The 26740-nt window shown below is 43.3% G+C and overlaps 1 protein-coding gene across 7 annotated transcripts in view; it reads right to left on the reverse strand.

Annotated features, from left to right (window-relative positions):
- The window catches only part of MITF (melanocyte inducing transcription factor), a 99651-nt gene that overhangs the window by 72522 nt on the left and 389 nt on the right, over window positions 1–26740 (reverse strand). The window contains exons 1-3 of one of the 7 annotated variants that reach the window (XM_053953551.1): window positions 17523–17660; window positions 16609–16679; window positions 10087–10198 (exon numbers count right to left, since the gene is read on the reverse strand). The exons of 4 other annotated variants lie outside the window; for them this stretch is intronic. The gene's annotated coding sequence lies outside the window, so the exon portion shown is untranslated. Of the gene's footprint in view, window positions 1–5678; window positions 5764–10086; window positions 10199–16608; window positions 16680–17522; window positions 17661–26595; window positions 26615–26740 lie in introns of those variants that run through there. 2 more of the 7 variants (XM_053953557.1, XM_053953552.1) reach the window with 2 other exon arrangements.

The following is a 26740-nucleotide window of genomic DNA, read 5'->3' on the forward strand; positions in this document are numbered from 1 at the left end:
CCAAGAGCTGTAAAAACATGACACCCACTCTCTGCCATCTCTCAAATTACAGCACAGCTCCCTAACAAAATCATTTTAAATGGCTCACAAAGATAACAATAATGGAACTTGATCTGTCGGACAAAACAGAAGTTTTGGGAAGGGGAAGCAGATGTGCTGTAACACAAGACAAATCTGGAATAGTGACTTCTAAGATGGGAAGGAAGAAGGTGAAGAATATGTAGGAAATTATGGCAGCCAGTTCCCTTTACTAACAGACAAAACCACCTCCAAGTTGAAAGAGCAAGTATGAGAAGAAGGGATGGGGAGCATCCTGGGGACAGAAGATGGACATGGAAGGATAAGGAAAGTTGTCACAGCTAAAGATATATTTGACACACTTAATTTCAAGCCAGAAAGAATGGGCAAGAAACAGATCCTAAAGGCTCTGAGTTCCTCTTTGTGCTGCATAAAAGACCTAAGGATCTTGTAGGGATGCAGTCCCACTTATTCCATCAGAAGGGCCAAAGGCACATACACAACAAAGAGAGGGACTGAAGCCAGAGCGAGGAGATGAAGCAGAAACTCACCTTGACATCAGCTCCCAGCCAGGCTGCTGACACCTGCCCTAGAAACCCTCCTGAAAAAGCTCCCTCCAGGCTGGAATGTCTCACGCTCCCCTGCTGTCTTGTTCCTCTCCCCTGCTGTCTTGTTCCACGGGGAAAAAGACTCCCAATACCCCATCACCTCCCCTCACACATCCAGCCAATACCTGCACATCCTGTGCTATTCATCTTTCTCATCTTCTCTTCATCCTCATAGCAGAGCTATTACCTACAACACTCCTAATCACACTTAATTGGGTGTCTGCTATATGGAAGAGATCCATAATCTTCAAAGCATCTCCCAAACAAACTGGTGCAGGAGAGCAGCTCATGGCATTTGGCAAGAGCACAGCAGCAGACATTACACCAAGTAGCCTTTTTGCTTCCACTCCCTGAGTCACAGCCCTATGCATCAAAGATTGATTTCACACCTATCTGGGATGAATGAGCTTTCCTAAACGTTTATGACATGCTTAAGGGAAAAAAAAAAAAGGCAGCAAAGGGAAGGAATGACTCACCAAGTATTTGCTAATCTACAGCTGATCTGCAGAAGTTGTTACATTTGTATCGTGTTTCAGAAACAAACCTGCAGATTTCAACACTAATCTCAGACCTACAGCACAACACTTTAGAGTTATGGGTTACCACAGCCGCTGGATGGACAAACCACACACAGTAGCCTTCTCCACGAGACATGAAAATACCAAGGTACACAAATCAGTCAGAAATAAAAGGCTTCCTTAGTATTACATACTCATAGGTTCAAGGTTTTTTTCTTGAACTCTGCTGTAATCCCTGCTCTCTTCTATTAGGTGTAAATGGCAGCACAAATTCAGCAGATTCAAGTTTATTTTATTTCTTTTTAACCACCAAAATTCTTCTCAGGTTTCCAGAAGGACCATGTTGTCTCTTCCCATCCTCAAAGGTATTTGGCACAAGAAGAGGCAACGCCTGTACCAGAGCTGAACAGATAAACTGCCTCCCTTGGCTGGCTGAATCACTGTCTTAAATTAAGCACAAGGATATGGAAAATCCCAAGCTTTCCTTTACCCTCCCATATTCCTACTCCCTGTTTCAAGGGGGAAGTCCTACACAACTTCAGGAATCGGTTTTGCCCCCAGGTGCAGACAAGTAAAGTACATGACAGCAGGCTCCAGATTCCTTGGCCCTGCAATGTTTTCTTCTCCCAACAGCAGCCCTTAAAGTTACTTTTAGGAGATGAATCCACGCAGAATCCAAGAACACAGGTGGTCTTTATGCAAGGAAAGGGACAGTAACACTCAGAGCCAGACTTGGAGCAGAAGCTCCTTGTTTAGGGAATCCTGAAAATACCCCATCACAGATGTTTTGCACCACAAATGCTGAAGCCTGAAAAAGGTGAGTAGAAAGAAATGGCACCTACAGTAAAAGTTTTAAGTTGCTGCAAAATCCGTTTTTCATTGAAACCAGCGGGGTGGGGAAGGGACAACTAGGGAGGTTGGACCTACCACAGTCAGTGGTGCCAACAAACTGAACTCCGAATTAGGAAAATGAGAATTGACACTACAGACCACACCACCAATCCCAGCAACCTTCACAACGGCTGTTATCAAGTTCAATAAAAGAAAGCAAAAAACCCAGTTATTAGGGAAGCTTATCCCCTGCTATTCCCAAAGCAGAGAGCTGTGTCCACTCTAGCAGATGCTCACTTGCCTCAGAGTTACCCAAGCACATCCAACTCAGCCAATCCCCCAGCAACAACCCAACAGCAGTGATGTCCACAGGACCCAGGCAAAGGATTCTCTCTTGCAAGCAAAGCCACACACATCACTCCACACACTTTCATAGAAACTCTCATTTTCCTTAATCAGCCAAAGATTCAGGACTGTGCTGTCCCACCTACAGCAATCTTAACAACAAAACCTAAAACGTGCACAAAAATAGAGACGTAAAATTTCAACACCAATGTTTCTCTAAAATTATATCCATTGATAAATTACTGGACATCAAAGCAGACAGAAGACAAGTAATTCTGCAGTGTTCACACCTGATGCTGAACCTCCATGTTCCACTGCCACCTGTCAGATGTGATGGGACAGAAAGTACATCATGGAAAATCAAGTTACATCCCTTAACCTCCACCAAAATAAGGTGGAGTTTCTATCAGGTTAGGGGTTTTCTTACTTGTTTTGGTTAGTTTTAGGGGGTTTTGATACTTTTCCCCGTTTTTTTCCCTTTTACTTCAGCAAACTCAAAGCCTTTTTGCTAGTTTTGATGCTTTCTTTTCCCCAGCCCTATTTTTACTGTGTGTGGGCACTTGAATTCTCTTTTATTACAAAAGAATTAAGCACTCAACAACCTTAAAAGCCGTGTTTCTTTTCAGTATGTTGTTCCTATTGTATTTCTTTTATGTTCCCCTTCAATGGCTACTAACATACCAAGCCCAGGACTTTGTTTTTTTTTAAATGAAGCAGATCTCCTGACAGCACTGGCAACAGAGGCATTGCTTGAACAGAGGACCCAACAGTTACTCTTAACAGTGCGTGGTAATGAATGAGACAATCCCCATCAACCCTGGCTAATAACCACAGTTTCACACCCTACAAAAGTCCTGCTGCTTGGCAAAAGAGGAACAGGCAACCTTCAATTAACTCCTTCTTTCTTATTTAAATAGTTTCCTGAGCTTACTGGTGACCAAATCCAGTTTGGCAACTCATGAGAGCATTTTATTTTGGTGGGAAAACTCCAAGAATTCGGTTTTCATTCAAATAAAATCTGAAGCTGACTTCAGGTTCTCTTGTGGGCTTAATGTCACTAGGGAGGAGTCTGATCTTTTGCCAAAACATTAAATCTTCCTCTCCACCAGGTAAATTCCCATTGGGTAACAGCTGGAAAAGAGCTGGATGACTGACACACACGAATCCGACAACTGAAAATAAGCAGATTGATCTGTTATTCCCATTCTTGCCAGCAAGTGTTGCTGTTTACCAAGGGAAAGCAAGAATGGAGGGGGAAAAAAAAAAACCTGAAAAAAAAAAAGTATTGCTAAATTTTCTTATTGTGTTTGTACCCAAATCTTTCCATGCAGAATTCTGATTCATCAGTTGAAACTCAATGTGGCTTCAGAAGAACGTGCTTTCAATAGCTTCTGAAAGCAGAAAGCTTGCAGACTGTTTTCTGAAAAAAAAGAACATGCATATGATCATCTGCAGTGTTGATAAGCACATAGCAAATGCCCAGGGAGAAATTTGTGTGGAGAGATAACTGCAGAAACTATACTTAGTAACAGAGTTCTGCATCTGTTAAACTAACTCTGTTGGCACTGCGCTGAAAATTTATATTCACGAACACGTGTTCCAAATGTTGTGAAAAAGATACTATTTTAAATCCCGGTTTATGTAACCTGAAACATCTCTGAGAGCTCATGGAGGTATTTTCACTGCATATCAAGGGGGAGCAGAGCCTGGTGGTCCCAGCACAGTGGGGACTCAAACGAGCCAGAGGTGTGAGGGCAGCAGAAGCCCTCAAGTTAAAATGACAGCAAAAAGCAGAGCAAAGCCCCAGCACCCACAGAAACAGGTTATACAATCACAGGCCTAAACGTGGATGAAAACTAAGGCTTTAAAACTGGGGTTTTGCTGTTTAAACCGCTGCCACTCAGCACGGGGAGCTGATCTTTAGCACAACATTTAAGCAAATCCTCCATGTTCAGTATCCCATGACATTCCGTTTTCTGATCAAGCAGCAACATAGGATTCCCAGGCAAGCCATAAAGCCCTTAAGAGGCCTGTAGATGAAAATAATATAGTGCAGACCTCGTGTGTGACAGTGAATAAGACAGGAACTTCATCTGAAGGCAATGAAGCATTTGATCACCAGTTTATAGACAATTATATTGATCAAGCTTCCAATACTTGTTTTAGCCATCTTATTTCACTCTTACTTTTGGTAGGGGAAAAGTTCATTACAGACTATTTATTCCCTTCTATCATCAGCCACTTTTTTAAAGTCCTCCCATTTTATTTTTGGACAGAAGTTTTTCTCAGAAGTTGGGTAGAAGGTTCCTCTCTCCCCAACACACTGACAGTGCCTCCAAATGTAGACCAAGCAGAAGCCATGGCAAACTACCCATTTTTGCTAACTCCTCTGTGGTTATGCCTCTAAGTGCCAAACAGAACTGCATCTCTGGATGCTGCAGCAAATAACTGCTGTCAAATGGAATAAGGCCATTCACCCCTAAACCCATAGCTGAAATCTCATCAAATGGCTGAGAATAGTCTCTGTGCTTGACAGCACCTGAAGACCACTGTGACACCTTCCTGCAATTATAACTGAACATATGAGGGACTCTAAGTTTGAAAGATTTTGGAGAAAGAAAGAGAGGGAGAAAAAAAATAAAGCCTGAAAGTTGCAGGGACTCCAGAAAAACTGTTTTTTACTCAGTTAAACAGCCAAAAGCAGTATTAGATTGTACCACCCACACCAGATTTGCTCAGAACCCTTTCCTCCTGGCTCTCAGGGGCATATCCTGGTACCAGTTTTGAAAAGCAGCCTCCCCCTTTAACCACCATCCATTAAAATACTTTTTCTTAAAGCTGATGGTACAGGCAAGCCCTACAGTAGTCACAGAGAAGGTATTTTTTCTTGCTAAGCCATCCTCATGGCAACAGCCAGAAATACCCTTCAGTAACCCCTACGTGTCAACAAGCTCCATTCCAGCCCAGGCTGTTTGGTATAGCAGTTCTTTCACAAGTCTCTGGTGGGACTGTAAATTCTGGCAGTGTCAAATACATTTCCTTTTATTACAAAACCATTTTGAAGCCATCAGAAAGACTTCTCATTTGTAAACTAGCACTTCTATATTTAGGATGTTACTTGGATTACAGATTTATTTTTTCTTCCTGACACTGCAGAAATGGAGGAAAATAAAAGGCAGGAACACTAGCAGAGGCAAGCAGGCAACTTTTCAAACACTGGAAAAGGGTTTAAGCTCTTGGAGAAGGGGACTGTTCCTCTGGATTTGAAGGAAAGGCCCAATTCCCACCTTCCAGATGAAACACTGTCCCTGATTTCACCCCTCTGTAAAATGGAAACTCTTCCTCTGGCCAGGCTCACCTGTAATGTGACTTGTGATTTGCTTCAGAAAGCAAAGGGTCAAGGTGTTACAGGGATGTGGGTGAAAACCCAAAGATTCATTGAGTACCCAAACAGGAGAGGACCACAGACTTCCATAACTCCCGATTTCTTCTCTGCTGAAAGCACAAAAACAACCTACTGACCCCACGGCCAAGCCAAGGGAAACAGGTCCCCCTCACAAGGCATCCGCTCCCCAGAGACTTTCAGAAACACTGGACTAAGTTCTTTTAACATGCACACTGAAGTACATCATGATGTGGACTTTGTGAGTCAAATAAAATATGACATATAGTTAATGAAAGTACAGATTTCAACGGTTCAACTAAACTTAGACACTGGGAGAACAAACAAGTCTCCTGTACATGCAAAGATGAACACAGACCACAGCTTGGCATGAAAGACTGCTACATAAATTCTAATTCAAACTACCAAACACAACTGAGAGGATAATGACTAATACCCCATGTAAAGCAAAACTCTTTCTTATGGACTTGGGAGATTTTGGTGTCTTGGACTAGATTCTCTCAACTCAGATGAGTTTGTTTTCACCAATTCTGGAATATCTCACTCAATTACCTTCTCAGGGTAAACTATACCCAAGATTTTGATTCCTTGACTAGAACCTGCTCTGCTGCTAAAACTAACACCAAGGCCTACCCAAATGGCTTGGTACAAATAAACTGGGGGAGGACTGCATACATTACTTCCCAGATCTCTGGATAGACTTTTTTTGGGGGTGGAGGGCACTGTTCCAATAGTTTCTTAAAATTACGGCAGCAGAACAGAGTGTGAAGCTGGGTGGCAAGGAGCTGCCAACACATCAAGCACTTGCAATGATTCATTAGTCCACACTTTGAGGAGTTGTTCCTGGGTTGGAAACAACGAGAGAAAGAAGGAACGAGACATCCAACCTGCCAGAGCTTGGCTGAGTGGCACCCAGATCCCAGGTGCTGGGCAAGGGAATGGGAGAGGCAGAGTCACACTCTGTCCTGTTCAGCACCCTGTCTCCAGTGGGAAAGGGCACAAGCCCAGCTACTCCCTCTGCTCTGCTCCCCTCCAGCATCCACAGTCATTAAATGAGGGACAGAGCAACCCCAGTCCAGCTGCCCTCAGTGTCTGGTTTGTCCATGATACTGCCCAATCTTTTCAAGCCCTCCAGTACAAACTACCTCCAAACACATGTGTTAACTACCTGCTTAAGCTTATTACTTTCCCTACAAGCCTGTATTATTTAATTTAATGTGTTTACTTTTATTTTAATCCAGGTAGGTATCTCGTGAAATGATGGAAAAGTGACTTGCATCTTGAAGTCGTATGTGTTAGCTGGGAGAAGAAAGACTAAACCATGAGAACAGGCACTGGCAAGGCACCACTTTGATGGTTCAACATTTGTATTCAATCATCTAATATCTCTGCCTGTGCATTTTCTTTCAATGAAACCATTACCATAATTTCCTATTTACTGAACCCTAATCTCTCTCTGGTTTTCCTATTGAAGTTTTTTCCAGGCTTCCATCCTCCCCTTTCCCTCGAGAAAGGGTCTTTGAAAAGTTTTTATCAAATGTAATGTGCAATTCAGCCTGCTCCAGCTATTTCCAGATGGTCTCCACTGTGTTGAAGTTATGCACTCACAATTTTACAATGGAGAAGAAATAAATGGAAGCAAGACAGAATTTCCAAAGCAAAAACTTTGCAAGTACCTCAGGAATTACAATACTTAGTATCTTCTAATAAAATCACACAAAATTGGATCCAATTTAGAGATACCAAACTCCCAATGACCTCACCCTTGTCTCCAACCCAAACAGCTTTTTCATGGAAAGAAGGCCACAGCACATGCAGGTATTCAGACTGCTGGCACACCTCACTGGAATCTCTTGCCTGAAAATCCAGCCATTAACATATGGAAGAACTGGAGCAAGTGCTTCTATTTTTATCATACTCCATCTTTTCTGAGTTATAATGTTCTCTGCATTAAAGGTATTTGGCAAAAGACAAAAAAGACAGAAAAGTGTGAATTAGGATCAAGAATTACAGCACAGAGCTTAGTCTGGCCATCAGCATGATGGTACTGTTTTCTGTATAGAATCCTCATTCAAGTCTAGTGCTGCACAGTACAAATATTCCCATAAGAGGAGCTCCTGAATAGCATTATCAGGCAGCTCTTACAGGAGGACAGCCTGGAAAACGAGGAGACAAATGTGTCTCCATGTTCCTCCACGTCTAAAACCAGAAGCATCAGTAAAGCAAATATTCTGCTTTCATTACAACAGGTTTTGTCACTTCACCACAGGCATTACTTCCTTGACATGCCACATCTTACCTGAGACCCTACACGTATCCAAGGCCCTGCTGCCATCAATCTCTGGGCTGTAATAAACCACCACAAATACCCAAGGGGACAGGGCTGGCACCCGGAGTTCCAGGTTCCTGATTCTCGAGAAGGAAAGCTGGAAGCTGGTCACCAACAATGCCACATTTCTCCAACAACACCTGCTCAGTGCTTTATCCCACTTACAAGGGAAGATCCTCAGGGGAACCTCCAGGTGTACCTGCCCCGACCAAGTCCATCAAGAGCTCTCTCCACGGCAGGACACGGAGCAGGGTTCTGCCAACAGCAAGGCAGTGGGTGTGCAAGGACTCCATCCCATCACGCTGACAGCTCTGCCTCATTGTTTCCCCCTGCAGCCATCTGCTTCTTGTGGCTTATTCTGAGATGGCAGAGCTGCTGTGAAGCAGCCCACCAGCTCCCCTCATGCTCACACAGCACCTACCAGCAGCACGGGATGCTGCGTCCCGAGCAAGGACCCAAGGTGCTACAGTAGAATAAGTCATAACACATGGAACTAAAGCTGTTTACAGAACATGGTGTTGTTGGAGCTTCCCAGATATACTGCTGACAAAATAATATTACATTTCATCACAATTTCCCTGATGTGTGTCAACAGCAGAGGAGCCCTCTTCAACCAGTGCAGCTGAAAGCACCATGTATCAAAGCTGTAGGTCTATATTCAAAGCTGCTGAGGAGAAACAAGGTTTATATTCTGATTAATTGTTCAGGATGAAAATATGGGCTCTGACATAATGTAATAGCTATTTTGGCACAACTTTTGAGGAGCATGAGTAAGCAGCCTCTCCTAATTGATGTGCAGATCCTGGAGTGGGTAGTAACTGCATAATAGCTTCATGTTGTCTTCTGAAAGTTAACACAGATGTGAACCCTGTCAAACTAGTCCACAGTTACCAGCAGCAGCTATTCACTAGAAGAATTTAACCCCATTTCATCCTTTATCTACACTTTCTGTCTTCCATGGAAAATGGATTAACACAGGACAACTTGGCCATCACAGCCTCAGTCAACACAAATGGTTCCAGGCCCCCATGGTGGCAGGAAAACTCCAGCAGTCCATCAAAATCCCTTGGCTAAACAAGTTACTATCCAGCAGCAGAGCAGACAGCAGCCAAGTGTGTGGTTAGACAACAGCCAGCATGTTCTAAGACAGTTCAGCTTAGTCTGTAGTCAGAGGGGTTAGTGCTAACCTGCATTATGTGGTATTTGCTGTGAACCAGGACTTTGCACACAGATAACTCCTGCTGTAGAGCTGACAGCAGTAAATTATTACACAGAATGAACTCAACTATGCTTGAGCTGTAAGATGATTAGCTCAATGAGCCTGTATTTTTGGGTCATGGTTCCTCTGGAGTAAGCATAAAGCTCAGAAGAGAGCCCTGGCAGGTTAACAGACCACTGGCATATGCTTCTCGTTCATTTCAGAAATTCAGTATGTCAAGAATCAGACACAAAGTCCTCAAACTGGATTCATTGGTAAAGGTGCCACTGGCTTTAAGTGTGGCGCTTGTCACACTTTCTACTGGAATGCTGGTTTTAAGACAGCAAAAGTCAACTGAATACAAAGAAACAACCACAGGCCAGCAAACATGCAACTCACACATGACTTTTACCATATTTTTATAAGGCCAGCAACACAATTTTAAGTTCCATCCAACCCAGCATAACTGCAAGCTGCCACAGCAGGAGGAGTCGGGGCCACAGTCTGGTTCTCAATCCTCTCTTGGGTTGGGTCTTGTAACTGTGTGGCCATAGCACAAGTCAGTTCTGTCAGCAGATAGAAAACCTTTCAAATTTCAACATGTGTGGTCCCTTCCCACTGAATCAGTGAGATAAACCAACTCTCCTTACAGTCATTTAGCAGCCCAGGTCCTTCTCAGGACTGAGCACAGCCATACCTTGCAGAGATCAGGTGTAGCACAAAACCACACCCACGTAGTGCAGAGTCCTTCTGACACGCGTGAGGTGAACTTTTACCCCACATTACTGCCTTGGAAATCAAGTAGCTAAGTAAGTGATAAGAAGCTATTTTTTTACCTTAAATCACTCAAATGATAGCGAAGACAAAGCCTCTGATTTCACATCCCTACGTTAGAGAGGAGATTGTTGGAAAACACTGAGCCTTCTGCATCGTCGCCAACAACATTTTCTGAAGCAGACAATGACAAAGAATTGTTAAAAGTGCACTTTCATATGAGACTGCACATTACAGGTCAAAAGCATGATAAATAGCACTGCTCTGCAAATGTCCATGTTCTGAACTGGATCTGTTACACAGTCTTTGGTTCCCAGACCAGAAAGAGATGTGTAATCAGCATTTTGTGTATGCAATGCCCAGCATAAAGGGGGAAACCTGTGCTTTATCCTTGCAGTCACCCAAAACTCTTGGGCAGCAGAAACTGGTGCAGTGTTCCAGGCTGTTTGAGAGCCTGTACCTTATATCCAAAGGTAAGTCAGCCTGTATGAACCGGTGTGATGCCAGCAGTCCAGCCCTGAAAAGTGCAGGATTTAGCAGCTGGCACATACTCCTCACATCACACGTGCAATAAACTGACACCTTCTGACGAAAATTAAACACATCTGTGCTTAGTGCTGGGAGTAGTTAAACACTCACCTTGTCAAAGGAGCTGGGGACTTTTCTTTACAACACTAATGGCTGTGGTAGGATGTATAAAATACAGGCACAGCAGTATGAAAAGCTCTACCAACTAAACCACGAAGACCAGGCCAATTTCTGTGGAGCAACTCTGCTGTCAGCAGGTGTAATTTTTCCTTCATGTACCACCATTTGTGCCTCTCTTCAACAATAAAGTCTGCAGAATATGCTGGAGTTGGGGTTCAAACTTCCATTAGAACAGAAAAGGGGATCTTATCTTTATAAATCTCTCCTAGCCCCTGCAAATACCTCACGCCTTTTGGTAGTTGTAAGGTCACAGCCATCCCATGTCCAGATTTCAGAAATAGCTGTACAATAAAACCTCAGTGCAACAAAAACTCAGTGTGCAATGTGACAAATACCAGCTCCACTACTAACTCCCAATTTAATTCAGAACTTCCCTTAACCTTGCAAGTGCAGAGGCAAGACTGTGCCTTTAACACACTTCTCATTAAGAATTCAGCTCCCTGTAAACTGCATATAATCAAATTTCTGCACTACCCTGTTTCGGTTTCTCATTACTGCCTATCTTTCATGTTTTAATTCACATGACATTAGATTTGCTGCACTAAATGAGCACCTTCTGAACTCCAGAATAAAATGGAGGTTAATTACTAAACCAGATTTTTAAGCGAGAGTAAAACTCTATTAATGCCTAAAGCAATGCTAAACTTGACAACTTAATTGAAGTTAAGCATTGCAGAGTTAAACTGCCCCAACAGCTTTACTCGAGCTGCAGCTCACACATTAAGACCTCCCAGGATCCCACATTTTACACAGATGACAGGGGACAGGACTCTTGACCCCAAATCTTGCATTTGCCATTTTGTGATGGTCCAGACCTCTCCCCCACCTGTTTCTCACCTGCCTCATCCACACCACTGAGCCTTGGGATAAACATGAGGAGACAATGAAAAGCAATGGGTAAAAGAGCTCTCACTTCATGAATTACAGGTAGATGCAAAAACTGCTATCAAGATCTGCCAACATTCAGCATTCACATGGTGTTAATTCTGTCACCAAAGCACTGAACAGCTAATCATGCCATAAGTATGCTGACTTATGCAGGTATTGCTGCTCACTGTTAACCATCCACAGACACTCTAATCTATACAAGAAAAGCCCAAAAGGATTGCATAAATGCTAATATCATCCTCATCGAAAATCGTGAAGTAAGAAGGACCACTGAATCCACAGGGTCCTGGGTTCCTTTGGAGCTTCTAGATGGCATTAAGAAATCTTACCTCTCCCCCAAAAAATGCTGCTTTGGGGAATCACCTGTAACTTTCTGCTTATTTCTCAACAGTTATTGGAAATGCAAAAGGAACGAAGTCTGGATCAGTAAACATGGTTTATTTTCTATATGTGTGCCAGTCAACTGCAATTATCTGAACATGTCAGAGCTGGAGAATACACAGAAATGAAGGCAGCCTCAGAAAACACAGACTGGAGACTGAATATGGTCACCTTGATGGCTGATACCAAGTAAATCAAGTGAGACTGCTATGGCAGACATAGCACTGTTTTCTTGCTTGTTATTCACAATGTCATTGAAGATTTTTATTTAATTGCTACACTTCATTTTATCCTGGAAGACATCTCTGAAATAAACTTTTCCAGTAATTCCAATAAAATCTTCTTTATGCTAAAGAACATATTCTTTAAAATCTCCAGTTTATTGGCCCTTGAAACTGCCAAAAATAATCTGCATGAAACTAAAGCATAGTCCTACAGAGCCAAGACAAGATCAGTCCCAGCTAAAGATCAGATGCTCAATTCCATGTGATATGTATTTAATGTAGCTTGGCCAAAGTGCATTGTGTGCTGTCCTGATGAACAGAAACAGCTACAGGTTACAGAAAGCCTTTTTGGGCACAGCTCACGGAGGAACCGATTCTAGAATCATCCCAGAGCAAGAAATGGCCAAAGTTCATGTTTACTATTTTGGAAGTAATTTCAACTTCAGTGTATGAATTCATAGCAGACAAGTTAGTGCTGGTGCATCAAAGAACAGGAATATTTTAGTCAACAGCCTGGTGGAATTATTATACATGTTAAACAGTCCAGATAATATCACAAGCAATGAGTATCTGTCGAATGCTCTGCACAAACAACACCAAGGCACAGTTCTGCAGCACTGGACACAACCTCTGCTCTGAGGCTGAACTGCTCATTAAATGCAAGGTTATGTTGTAGGGTGCTTTGTATCCATCCACAACAGGCAATGGCAGAGCTAAAAGCTAAACTGTGTCAAATAGGGCTAAATCAAAATGAGGAAGAAAACTTATCAGCCCTTGAGCCACAACTGAAGGATGCAGAAGTTTTGCCCACCAGGTCTCAAGCCTGACCTGCACAATCCATTGTTTTTAGGGCAAAATCCAATAGTTTAGCTAAGAAATGCAGCCCCTTGTTTTACTTCAAAGAGCAAAGCTGAGGGAGAGCAGCTTAGGGAGATGTGCAGCCTCCTGCATAGTCCATCTTGTGTGCATTCTGACAAAGAAGTCAGGAAACAGTTTATGTATAACTCAAAAAATAACCCAAAACACAAAAAAAAGCTCCACACTTTTTTCACTGTGAGGGTCATCAGTACTGGAAGAAGTCATCCAGAGAAGTTGTGAAGTCTCTGTCTTTGGAGATACTCAAAATCCAGCATGACATGGCTCTGAGCAGTGGAGCTGGACAAGATGATCTGCAGAGGTGCCACCTCAGTGACTGAGTCTGGGAAAAGCTTCAGACAGTTGGAAACAACTGTATTCCAAACTTTCAGATGCTGCCCCTGTGACACCCAGCATCAAATGTGACAACATTGTGGCTGGCTTTGAGAACAACCCAGTTTTAGATCCAGAAAATTGTGGTCATATCGAGCTCCTTTTCCAGAGAAGTGACAGGAGCACTCCCTGTAACAGTAGGTAAACACACATATAGGGGCTGAAGGAGCTTGTCTGTGATATAAGCATGTGCAGATCTAAATACTCATCTCAAACATTATCATCAGGACATCAGAAACTAAATGGGCAGTTAAGTCTTTCAGGGAAAAAAAAGAAAAAAAAAAACAGTTGATACTTATCATCCTCTGCTAAACAGACTATATACCAAAATTCAGTTAATTCTGCTTCTCATGTTGAAAAGATTATGAATTTATCTTTTTCTAGTGGGATTTTTCACTTTTCTAAGTAGTATTTCAGTGAAAGTGGAACATATTAAAATCACAGTGTCAGGCTCGAAAGTACATCAGATTTAGGATCTTGCCATATGCTGAACACTTTCTCCCAGTCCAACAACATGGATTTGAGCTCAAACCATGAGCTGAAACCGAAGCACAAATAGTTCTGAGCAGCACAGCTCACATGCTTCAGGCTTGGTGGATCCCTCCTGTGTTTGTTACAGGCCTGGGGCTGCAACAAGATGAAACCTACCAATACAAAACCAATTGAATTATTTAGGATTCTGAAATAAAGATTACCCAGAAGTGTTGTGTTGAACAAAGGTCTGATTGAGGCAGATCTTTAAACATATGCTTAACTTCAGCTGGCATTTAAGTCTGATCTCTTTCAAAGAAGCCTCATCCCAAACACTGGATGCTTTCTTAGCTTGCAGCTCTCACTACGCCAAGGATTTAAAGTACATTTAGGGGGAGGACAGTCTATGCAGGCATTTGCTCAGGCAGAATGCTGTTGGGAGACACTGTACATGATTTTAATATTTCAATTACTTCTACAACCTCAAACAAGCCCAAATTGTTTCTAAAATTCCAGCACATCAGACACCTCCCTGAAGTTTAACTCAAATTTTCATCTTCTTCTAACAAGATGCCAGGAAACAGAAAAGAGCCTGTTCCCAAAAACTTCAATAAAATTCAGTTAAATTACCCAGATGGTTTTCATTCCACAGAAAATACTAAACCAACAGTCTGCAAAGCATAGCGTTTTCTAAATACACAAAATAAAGAGAAAACAATGCACAAGTGGAAAGTGCAAATGCCGAGCCCATTATATTTTTGTTCCAGCAGAAATGCAGCACAATCAATACAATCTTGCACTTCTAAAGGACCCATCTTTCTGCTGCCAGGGGTGTTCTGCAGCTGTAAGCACCACCAAATAAACTGCACGCAGTTCAACCATTCAATCTCCCCTGTGCTACATGCAGAAAGGAGGAACTGCATTCCCACCCACTTAACCTCCAAAACCCAGCATTCCCTACAGCACAAGAAGCCAAAGAGCACCTGCTGAACAACCTATGTACTTTGAATGACTCTGCAAGCAGCCAAATTTAGCAAATTTGCTATTTTCTCCAAAGCACAGCCTGATTCTGCAGCTCTTAAATACAGGGAAAACTGTCTTAGATTAAATAGTGATTACAGATTTAGAATTTCAAGGGCTGTGAAAGTCCTTGCCACAGAAAATAAACCCACTGAGAAGAGATGAGAAGAGATACTGCAATTTTCTGTGCCGTGCTATTTAATAAATCTCAATGCAAGGAATTAAATTACAGATAGGGAAACAAGCATCTATATAATTACACGACAACACCTGAAATCATTCAAATCTACCACCAGCAGAATCAGAAAACTGATCAGCAAGAGATGAGCCACGAATAAAAATCTCTCCGCAGTCAGAGATGGATATTCATCCCTTTCACATGGCATCTAACTAAAATGTTTCATAGCAACAGGGCAGGAGCTATCCCACAGCAGGGGATGGGACTGGTTATCACACAAACCAGCACCATCCTGCTGAGTACACCCCAAAACTGAGAGGAGAAAACGGCCCAGTGAGAAAGCTCAGTACTCAAACTGAGTTTCTCAAAGAGCAAGAAATCCCTGAAGTATTTCTTCTTTAGATCATTAGTATGTTTTCTGATGCAGTGCTGCTGGCTGTCCTCATCCCCACCCTGCTCTCGCAGTCCTTGGGGAGAGCAGGACCCTGCCAGCTGCCCTCTGTGCCTTCCTAAAACAGCTCTTCAGGCTGCCCAGGAAGAGCTCTGAGGATGGAAATGGTGGGATCAGCAGCTGATAAAGCCACCGTCAGGGGCCCCTGGTTGAAGCTCACTGCAAGAGCCACCTTTTCTCAGCAGCTTCCCTTCACGGAGCTGGTGCCCAGCGTGCCTCTCAGCACAGCAGAGCAGCTTCCAGGAACACAAGATCACTGGACCTGTTTCTCTGCAGGTCTGTTTATAGTCTCAAGTGGTGCTGCAAGGCAAAAAGTCACCTGGTCCCCAGTTTCAAAGAGCAAGTGCCTGAAGATCCCACCTGAGAACCAAGAACACACGCCCCAGACTGGGGCAAGAGACCACTGCAGGCACAGACAGGGAAACTTTGCCTTATGGACATCTTTGCACCTCAGCACAACTCTTACAAGCACCTTCATTAGAAAGGCTAAATAAGGGATAATTATGACTCCTCCACAAAGGAGGACAGCTTTGGAAAGACAGCAATTACTGCCTGCTTGGGGGGATCTCTCCCAGAAAGGAGGAGGCTGCTGTAAAAGTAAGGTTGGCCAATTCCTTGAGAAATACCAAAAAAGCTGCAAGGAAGACCACCTCTCCAGCTCTGAAAATGTCCAGCAGCAGCACCAAGCCCCCTTCCAGCCAACCCTGGTTTTGTTTTAGGGGCAGCTCCAGCACCTTTGAGAGCCTCATAACAGGCAGACCCATTTCACACTTTTCTACATTACTTGACACACTTGAAAAACACAAAGTCCTTGCTGGCCCACAGTATCTTCGAGGCTAACAGCCCCTACAGCACAGCTTTGTACAGTATCAAATGTTGCATTAGCTGGGTACCAAATTATCACTTGCAGAGTAGTTTTGCAATTAGATTGAAACTGTAAATTGTGCAACCAGCTAAATTAAAAAACAAGTTTGTGATACAGACATAATCTTAATTCAGCTCCTGCCTTACTCACCTTACTCCTTTGTAACTTGTTTCTACACAGATTCAGGCTTCTTTTGCTGTACCACAAATGACTTCACATTCCTAAAAAATTAAGCACTCCTAAGAACTAACGTATGTTTGTCATCACTCTTAATATCCACCTTTGCCTGAAGCTGCTTCACCAACACACACCACTCTGAGAGGCCTTTTGGGCATCAGAACCCCTATCACCCTTCAACTTCCTTGCCTTCCTGCAACATTTCAGGACTCCTTCCCTTCATCCAACTCTCTCTGCCCCAGGTATCATCACTCTTACTTTGAACAGGTCCCCATATGTCATGCTGTGACCTCAGCTACCAGGATTGGGACAATTACCTTTTAGATGGAGCTGAAAACCATCTAATTTCTGAGCACATCTTACTTGCTTCCAGTGGAGCTGTTCCACTTTGTACCAGTAACTATTTTCTGGAGCAAAGTCAGAATATCCCATGAAAATACTCTCTCCATTGTGTTACACCAAGTCACTCCTGCCCCTACCAGGCTCAAACAACAGTATACAAGGCAAAATGGAGCAGCTTCTGCAAAAAAAAAGACACCTCATAAAGCCCATGGTTTATTGGTTTGGGCACTCCCAAGGATGGTGGGCACTTTAAATCCTGTGTCTTGAGTCACAGTCAGGACTGGAACTCAAAACTTCTATGTGCTGAGTGGACAAAGCTGGGGCAGGGGGATGTCATACTACCTGCTCTTCCTCATTTCTGTCACAGCACACCTGCCCTGGGCACGTCCCTGCGAGGAGGGTTTAGCAACAGCTCCCCTGGACCCAACACCCAACTCAGCTCAGCAGCCTCTCACAGCCTGCCCTGGACAACTCAGGCATTCCCCAGCTCCAGGCCAGCATTCACTTTGAAGCCACCCCAAGTTCTTTAACACCCAGACACCCACCTCATGGGTTTTTTTTAAATTCCACTAGGCAACAGAACACATAAAAATGGGATGACGCAAGGCTAACCCAAAGCTCCCCTAATGAACATAGCCCCAAGTGTCCAACAGGATGTGACAGGTGGAGGGGCAGGCGAGCCCAGCCGAGATGAGGTCACAAAATGAGCACTTTGCACAGCACACTAGTAATCTTAAATTCCAAACTCATTATGCACAAGCCTAACAAACAAAGGAGCAGCTTAGCAGATTTACAATGTACCTTCTCCAAAGGTGGAATAATTATTTATCTGATAGCAACCTCTGTGATACAACAGCAATAAATAAATAAATGATCCCAGCGACTCTTGTGAACTGTGCCTGTGGCTTCACTAGACAGACTAACAGCTGGAACGTGCATTTAGCTGGCTGAGCTTGGGAAGAGTTGAAAATATTTGCTACAAATAAAATAAAGCTTGCTAGACTGAGCAGAAACCCAAACACAGTAGTTAATGGCATCCAGGGGACACAGTGCAAGAGACCCACAGGCCCCTGAACTCCTTCCAGCTTCCAATGAACAGCTCCTAATTTTTTCTCCCTTTACTCTTCTCTAAGATCATTCCCTCCTGCATGTGTACACATGTCAGTACCGTTCTGATTTCACTCTCTCAGGTTGCAACTTTTATCCAGACCGAAATTCACAAACATTATAGAAAGGGTTTGTATTCCTAATTTGGCTTTACAGCTGCATATCACCATGCAGCGACACATCCAGAAAAAGCATTTCCAAAGTCATACTTTATACAAGCTCTCTCCTTTATTTAGATAAAAACCCAAAGAATCCTGAGAGGAAATAGTCCATGTGCGTAAAACATGCTCTCCCACTCAGATCTCTCAGATCCTTTTCCACTTCCATGGCATTATTCCGACCTCCCAGTTTGAAGGCCCAGAACCACATGTTCCCCTTGCCCATATTCCCAGTTTCTCACCATCTGACAGCTTCCTAAGTCTGCTCCCATCTTCTCACCCTGAAACAGCACCTCCAGCCCAAGTTTTCTAGCTGGCTGCTTCTCTTCCAGGAAGGATCACAGCAGTTCCTGTTTTATGTGTTTATATGTTACAACAGGACAGCTGGCAGTAAGATTAGTAACACTCATTGATTGCTCCAGTCTCCATCCTACAAAGCATCCTTCACTTGGGACATTCTGGTTGTTCCCACTTCTTGTTTCTTTTCTCCCACCTCCAGACCCAAATTCCCCTGCCCTACTTGTTTCCCCCATTCCCCCAGCAGTTTGTGTAGTCACATATTTGCAAAGAAAAGAGACAACATCTCAGCATTTGGGTTACAGGCAAGCTTTAAAACAATATACAATACACACATGTTATCATCATGCTGCTTTAAACACATTAAAACTGGCAAGATTCCAGCACCTAAATATCTCACAGATTATCAACATCTTTCCAGGAACCCAAAATACCAATATTCACCCAGATCTTCTCAGAATTCACCCCAAAACAATTCTTTAATGTAAGAGTAGGCCAAACCAGGCACGTAATCCTTGCACACAAACATTGCTTTTGTAGATTTAAACAGACAAAGACATCCTTCCAACTTTTCAGTGCTCTCTTCAGAAGCAGCCTCACAGGATGGTCTGAGAAGACCAGACCCCCAACATGCTCTCCCCAGCCACACCAGCCCAAACAGCAGGTTCAGGTGGGCTTATGCCCATTTTGTGCCAGAAGAGCAGCACAAAGGAAGGTGCAACCTACCTGTGAATCTAGAGCAGTGTTTTTTGGGGAGCAGTTAAGGAGGATGAATCCAAGTCTTCCCAGAGGTGGCAGCTGCAGCATCGTCCCCAGTGCCAACTGTTTCCCTGAGCTGTAATATCCCTATGAAATACCAACTGCAGGACTGGGCTCCAGCCACCTGACACTACACCTGAGGTGCTCTAGAGTAAGAGAAAAAGGGTCTGAAAAAAAGGCACTTATCTGCTCTTGATGCTCATTTCTGCATGGAACACAGAATTCATAAACCCCACATCTGCAAATGTATGTTCGCCTGCATTGTAAGGGAATAATCTTCATGGGAACTGATTTTAAAAAAAACTTGTTTACGGTTAGAGGCTGCTAATTACAACATTAAAATACTAGCCCGAACCCCACATTACACTTGCATTCTGTTTTACATAGCAGTACACGTAACAATCATCACAGCAAGCTGCTCTGTTGGCTCATGCTGGAAGAAGTAATTATACATCACAGCAACACAATTTTGCCCTTCAACCTGTCAGTCCAGTCCATGCAGCAGCTGCGAGCAGCAGGTCAGGGAAGGGGGGAGCCTACAGAGAGTGTTTCTACATAATCACTTACCACTGAAGAGAAAAAAAGCTAAAAACCACCAGCCCCTGGCTTGCATGCTTGGCAGAAAGCTGCTAACACAAACATTACAGCAGGGATGTTACCAGAAAAAACGAGCTCTATCCAAGGGCACTACTGGTGTTGAAGTATTAGCTGAGAGCTGTAGTGCAAGCCCTCCTTAGTAATTGTCACCATTTTTGTGCCTGTACCAGTGGTACCCACACTATCCCGTTTCACTTGGACACTGCTGTGACCTCTCAAACACCTGTTCTCAGGTGAAGCCCACAGGCAACAGTGACTAAGGCCTATGCAAGTCACAAGCTGAATTTCTGGGCAAAGACACTGAGACAGAGCCTTTCAAAAGGCACCCCAAACTGTTAGTGCCCACCCACAGCAAGCAGAGCCTTGGGGTGCCTAACACTGAAAACTGCACTTAACTTCTGCCCCAGATGGACTGGAGAACAAGCATGACCTCTTCCAAGACTCTGGCTCCAGTGAACCTGAATATTTCAATCTTGACACTCAAAGCAGCATCAGGTTTTTCACAGCTGTTGCAGATAAAGTAGTGGCATAGTTATATTGTGAATATGCAATAAAATTCATTTTCCTGTGCTGTTTTTTTTTTCTCCAGTATGAAACGAAGTGTAAAACTACACACAAGCCCTTAGTTGTGCTGTTACTGTTTAACTAGAGATTATAAAAAATAAAACATCACAGTTCTCATATAATATGATAGTGATGCAACAGTTAACTGTCCAGCAAAATCTGCCATGCCAGGCTGCTTAATCATGTTGTCTTTGTTCCAGCAAAAAATTATATTAAAAGACAGTTAATTTTTCCAAGCAAAAACGTTACAGCCTGTGTATTTCAAAAACTTTTTGAATCCAAAATAGAACGAGACAGACAATAATGGCCAAGAGCCTGACCAGCTTAATGGAAGTTGGACTCTCATTTTGTTCCCAACACTGAAACAGCAGATTGTTCACATAAGACAATTAACAGCCAACACACAATTTCAATCTTTTTTAGCAGAAAAGTAAACAGAAAATTACTCCTTCTCTTTCATTTTCTACGTCTTAAAACATGTTGCTTTTAAAAGCAAACACAGAAACAGGACAGCATCATTAAGTGTCAAGAACAGGTTTCTCCTGTACCCTCATTTTTAAGCAGCTGTACTGATTTTTTCCCAATCAACTTTTAATCAGAGAACATGTTTAAGAGGCTGAATTTGCTTGTAAAATAGTACATCTGCGAATCTCTTCTGCTCTTGCTTCCAGTTTTCTCCTAGATCCTGACCAGACTGTACAGCAGGAATTAGTCATGCTGCCTACCACCGTGCTGGGAAGGACCTCTGATACACTGCCCTAAGTGCCAAATAAAAACATAACACAGTGCACAAGAGGCTCTGCAATTACTTGTTAATGACAGTGGATGGATTCACAGCAGCCCCACAAATTCTATACCAGAAGCTTGTGAAATGACCTCCACTCTTTGTGGGGAAATGAGCACTACCAGGGGCAGCCCAGCTCTCCATCAGCAGGGCTGCACAGGCTTATTTTCAGCCTTTTAAGAGACAGAATATATTGATTCAAATTATCACCTGGAATCCGCAAACCAGCATCCAGCTAAGGGAAGTTTCCTGCTCACCAGAAAAGTATGGATTTATTTCAAGCAGAATGCATATGGACTTGTACACAACTAATGCAGCCAGCAGCTTGATAAATAAAAAGCAAACACATGTGCTTGCTAAAAGATGCACAGTCAGTGCAGCCAGCTCAGCCTCAAAATATCTGTGCCCTCTCTGATCAGCTTGGCAGCCACACAAAACCCTCCCGAGGAAAGCAGGCCAGGGAAGCAAAAAGGTGACGCTCAATAGTTCGTATCAAAGCAAATGCTGAACTGAATTTCATGGGCTATTTCTGTTTCCTTGCTAAATAGCAAAGGCCTATTGCAAATAGCAGAGTGAGAGTTTTGCAGGAGAGAAAAGGTCACCCAGGATCTCTCACCATGGCAAATGCTGTGCTACAGACAGGGAGCAGCACCGGCTCCCCGTGTAATGAAATATACAGAAATACCACTTATTGTCTCCACATGTTTATACAACAGACACTCCAACAGCAGCCTTTCCTTTTAAGACTGTTTTCAAAAATAAAAAAGTACAAAAAGATGTGGTGAGGGTTTCCTTCCCAGTGCAGCGAATTTGAGGTGCAGAATAAACATGGAATTATTGACTCAGTCACAAAAATGTTACCAGAGAGATTTCAGAGACATACTTCTGGCTTAGCTCTACTCCCACTGACGTCGGTTCAGACTTCTACCACTGATTTCAGGCAGTGCTGGCCTACGTAGCACTTCCAGCTCAGCTATTATTACCTTTTAGTTTAAAATATGTAATGTTCCTCTGTAACAGACGGAAAAATATTTCAGGAACTTTTTAAATCTGTTCCTCCAAGATACATTTTGATTTTTTTTTTTAATCACACTGAGACACGGTTCCTGGATGCAAGAACATGTGACCTGTTCTAAATAAAGGATATTTTCCACTTCTTGCACAACTGGAACAGATATAAGCAGTAGCTTGAACAAACTGCATTGCAGAACCCAACCAGAATATAAAACACTTGAACAAGATCCATAAATAGCAGTAATATGAAAAGACTACCTCCAATAAGGCACAAACTCAATGTTAAGCCTAATGTAATCAAGTTCAAATTCAATCACGCTGCAAAGTTCATTTACAAAATTAAATTTGATCATCTGCAGGCTAAGGCACTAGGGCACTTTAGAAGAGTCCTCTTTGGCTCTAGAGTAAGACACACATCTTTGAAATGTGTGCTATTTGGCAAAATTAATATTTCCTCAACAATCATTGTGTATTAAAAGGGAAGCTTTAACTAAATCAAAACTTCAGCATTGAGCAGTTAAGAGGAAAAAAACAAAAAGGAATGCTTTACAGAGGGTCCTAACTGGAGAGAGACGAGGCACCAGCTGATATAAGTAAAATACTGAAGGTTTGCACAAAGGAAAAGGTTTTTGGACAGCAAGAATGAAGAGAATTTTATAAAGACATCACTGCTTTAATAATGACAAACTCTACATCCCAATGTTATTGCTCATAAAACAAAAATAAGCATCCTAAGAAACTATCATGCAAATTAAATGCATTTCCTAATGTTTTCTTCCACTAAAAATACTTCAGTAACTGCATCATTCAAGTGCTTTTTAAACAGTCTGAAAACATAAGCAACAGAAAAGGGCACAAATAGCAGTAATTTATCTGCAGGTTTTATTAAAAGCATGGCAGTAAATTACAACAGCTGACAATAATTTGCTGGAGCTTGCAATGTCACACAGACCAACCTAATGGAAACACATTGCAGACAACAAAAAATATGGAGAAAATCAATTTAATATAGAAAACTTGACTGCATTTGTCACACCTGGGTTGGTTTAGAGTGCCCTGTGCAATGGCAGGCTCTACAGCCTTTACCTCCAGATACCAATTTGATATCCAAAACATTGCCAAATGATTTAAAGTGTCCACATTCGAGATGTAACTCAATCCTCCAGTGCCCTGCTGACTGCATGCAGACACGTCAGGACCTGTGTTTACTCTTGGTAATAAAACTCCATCGATTTCATTGTACACTGCTTGTACCAGGAAACAAACCTTATTTGCTTGTTCATTACATAAACACATACATACTGAAGTGTATGTACTTGTAGATTAAGACTATTATACTTTGGGAATATGGCAGGAGAGGAATAAAATATGAATATGAGGGGAAAAAAAAAAAAATAGACCTCATTGTCTTACTGGGTAGCCTGAAAGCCCATTTTCCTCCCACAGAGAAAAGTGACTCTGGAGAAACCAAAGCAACTGAAACATCATCTCAGTTTTCAAAGACATTCGACCATGGCAAATTCCAGAGATCTCATGAATGTAGGTATTACTTTGCCCAAAGATCCAACTTCTCATGAGTCGGGAGGGTTTGGGAAGTATGGGTTTGACTGATCTATCTCAGCCCCATGCATCCTCTCCACCCCCTGTGATTAAAGTTTTTGCTGGGCTTACATTTTAACTTGGCCTCTAGCATTCAATTGTGGCTTGGCCTAAGTTAGTACAGTATTTACTGCAAAAAGCTTTTATTATTGGACCCCTTGCGGCTTTGGATTGCAGACCTGAATTATGAAACAGGGATGGAGTAACTGTGAGGACACACTGGAGAGGAGAAATCTTTAACTGGATGTCACATATTGGAAAACAAACGATGTGGGAGGAAGCAAATAGGAGAGTTTCACTGAGAGAAGGACGGCAGTATCAGCAGGGCTGAGTTAAACTGGTCAACAAAACTGCTCCTTCTTGATTCAGAGCACTGACATTCTTATCTATTTCTCAGCAGGATGAAATTTTCTCTGTACTCACAATTTCAGCTGCTATGAGTAAGCCAAGGATGCTTCTCAACTCTTATGGTTAGAAAGATCAGAGAAAGCCCTGAATGTTGCTAGGAAATCAGCACTTCTCACCAGGGAAAAGAGCAGATTGCTGTTTAGACTCAGCTCCTCACATCAGCTCTGGTCTGCCTGCTCCCCAGGCACCCTTCCAGAGCCAGGCTGTGGAGAGGGTAAGAAAGCAATTCCCATGGCCACAGTCCCACAGCTACACCACGCTGACCTGCTGCTACTCCACTCACTGCTATGCAATTACTCCTGATTTACATCCACAAGAGAAAGCAGCAGGGTGATGCTGATACCCTCGATAATCATCAGTCAGACTGGTTCCAGGCCTGAGCAAAGCTGAAGGACTACAGAAGTCCTCTGAGATATGATCATGAAACAAACAGGTTTGGGAGCAACTTCTGCCTCCTGTTATCGTCAAGTTTTATCAGCCTGGCTCCAGGGACAGGTTTATATGGACCTGGCAGGGCCCCTGACTCCTCTGCATCTTCATCTCCCACAATACCAGGAAGACAGCTGAGACTCTCCCTCGAGGTATGAGCTGTACGTGAGCTGGGCAGGCTCCACACTGAGGTTCACATGTCAGCTCACTATCTGCCAGAAAAACCATGGATTGTTATTCCACCCTCGGGGCTGCCTCTTCTCACACACATGACTACATGTGGAGGGACACGAGGCAGACTGGGACGAGCTGGTCACTGCTCCAAAAAGCTGTCCTGGAAACATCAGGGCAGATGTTGGTCTGAGGCACCACCAGGATGTCATGATGACAGACCCCTTTAAACCCAAAGGGTGGGCAGTGCTGTCTCTGCAGGAATATCAGGTAAGGATGAACTGGGGAAATTCACTCCAGGAAAGTTTGAAGTGACAACATTTAGAAGACAGTAAAATACTCCAGTGCTTCATTAGAGAGTTTATTCACTTCTCCCTGAGAGAGGTGAACAATGCAAGGCTGCATTTGGGTCCCAAAGCATCAAGTAACAGGAATTAAAAGCAGTTGCAGCATCTGCGCAATGTCAAATGCAGACCTGCCACCTAAGCTCCAGTGCAGACCTGCTATCCATGCTCACACCAGGAAAGCACAGACAAACTGCTGACTACAGAGAGGACAGCCACAGAGGGACAACTCCTGCACACCAGTTAGGACACACAGCTGGTACAAACACGGCTACTGGGCCACAGCACAGCAGTCATGACTGCTGCACTCCACTGGCAACACAAGCACTAAACCCAAAGCCCTGTGTGTCTCTCAGCTGCCTCCATCACAGCTGGAACCCATCAGTGCTGGTGAACTCCATCTGCTCTGCACATTAGCCTGGCTCTCAGATAATTACCCGGGTAATGGCAATTTCCCTGCATAACCTTAGGGAGAGTAAAGGAGTTCTGGCAACTTCAGTTCGGCTGGATGGCCTGTTAGGCTGTACATCACCACCACTACCTGCACCACTTCTGAGCCAGACCAGTGGTACAGCATGAGGCAAGGCTGCCACGAAGACAGGCCACAGGAGGTGGCCCCACATCTGTAAGCCCTTGTGACAGCAACAGAATTTTTAACGCCTCTTACTACAAACCTTCAGTATTTCTGAAAGATTCAGAAAATGATCAAAAAGTCATTTATTTACTTTGAAGTTTGTCTGACAGGCTGTACAATCCAAACTCATTCTAGCACCTTTTTTTTTTTAAACATTTACATTCTTATTTATTTTTCCACTACACACAGATGTAAGAAGAGCAGTGTTCAAAACTAAAAAGTGAATCTAGAGTCAGGCTAACAACAGACCCGATGAAAAACACGGTACGCTTGCAGCAATGACCTTATACTCAGCAGAGTGCTGCTAAGGAGCGTGTTGAGGTGAAATGGAGGGTTCTCTGAATGAAAAAACAGAGGGAGAAACGTGCCATAGCTGACAAGGTGGATGCTCAAGGCGCGGGAGAGCACTGACTTTCTTTTTCCAGCAGCAGGACGAGCAACGGGTCGCTAACAGCCCACAAGGGAGGGAAACACACACAGACCGCCTTATTTTCCTTTACAGAGCGTATCTACGCGATGCAGCCGCTCCAGATAAGCAAACAGAGTCTATTTCAGGGAAGAACCACTCTAAGAAGAAAGTGACATACCTAGCAAAAGTTTTCAGTCCCCAAGCAAGTAACAAATACGCTCTCAGGCTCAAAAACAAAACAAAACAAAAAAAAAAAAAAAACCACACACAAACACACAAAAAAAAAAAAAAAAAAAAAAACCAAAAAACAGAACACCAACCAAAGCCAAACAATCAAGAACAACCTTAGACGCCACAAGACCTTGCAGCTACCAGACCCTCCGCAGCTCCGCGCTCGGACGCGGTCTCGGCCGCGGCGCTCACCGGGGCAGGCGCGGCCCCGGCCTCGCCCCCGCTCCCGGCGGGGCTGCCCCGGGTGCCAGCCGGGCC

This window comes from Vidua chalybeata, chromosome 12, assembly GCF_026979565.1.
Source record: "Vidua chalybeata isolate OUT-0048 chromosome 12, bVidCha1 merged haplotype, whole genome shotgun sequence".
Classification (NCBI taxonomy): Eukaryota; Metazoa; Chordata; class Aves; order Passeriformes; family Viduidae; genus Vidua; species Vidua chalybeata.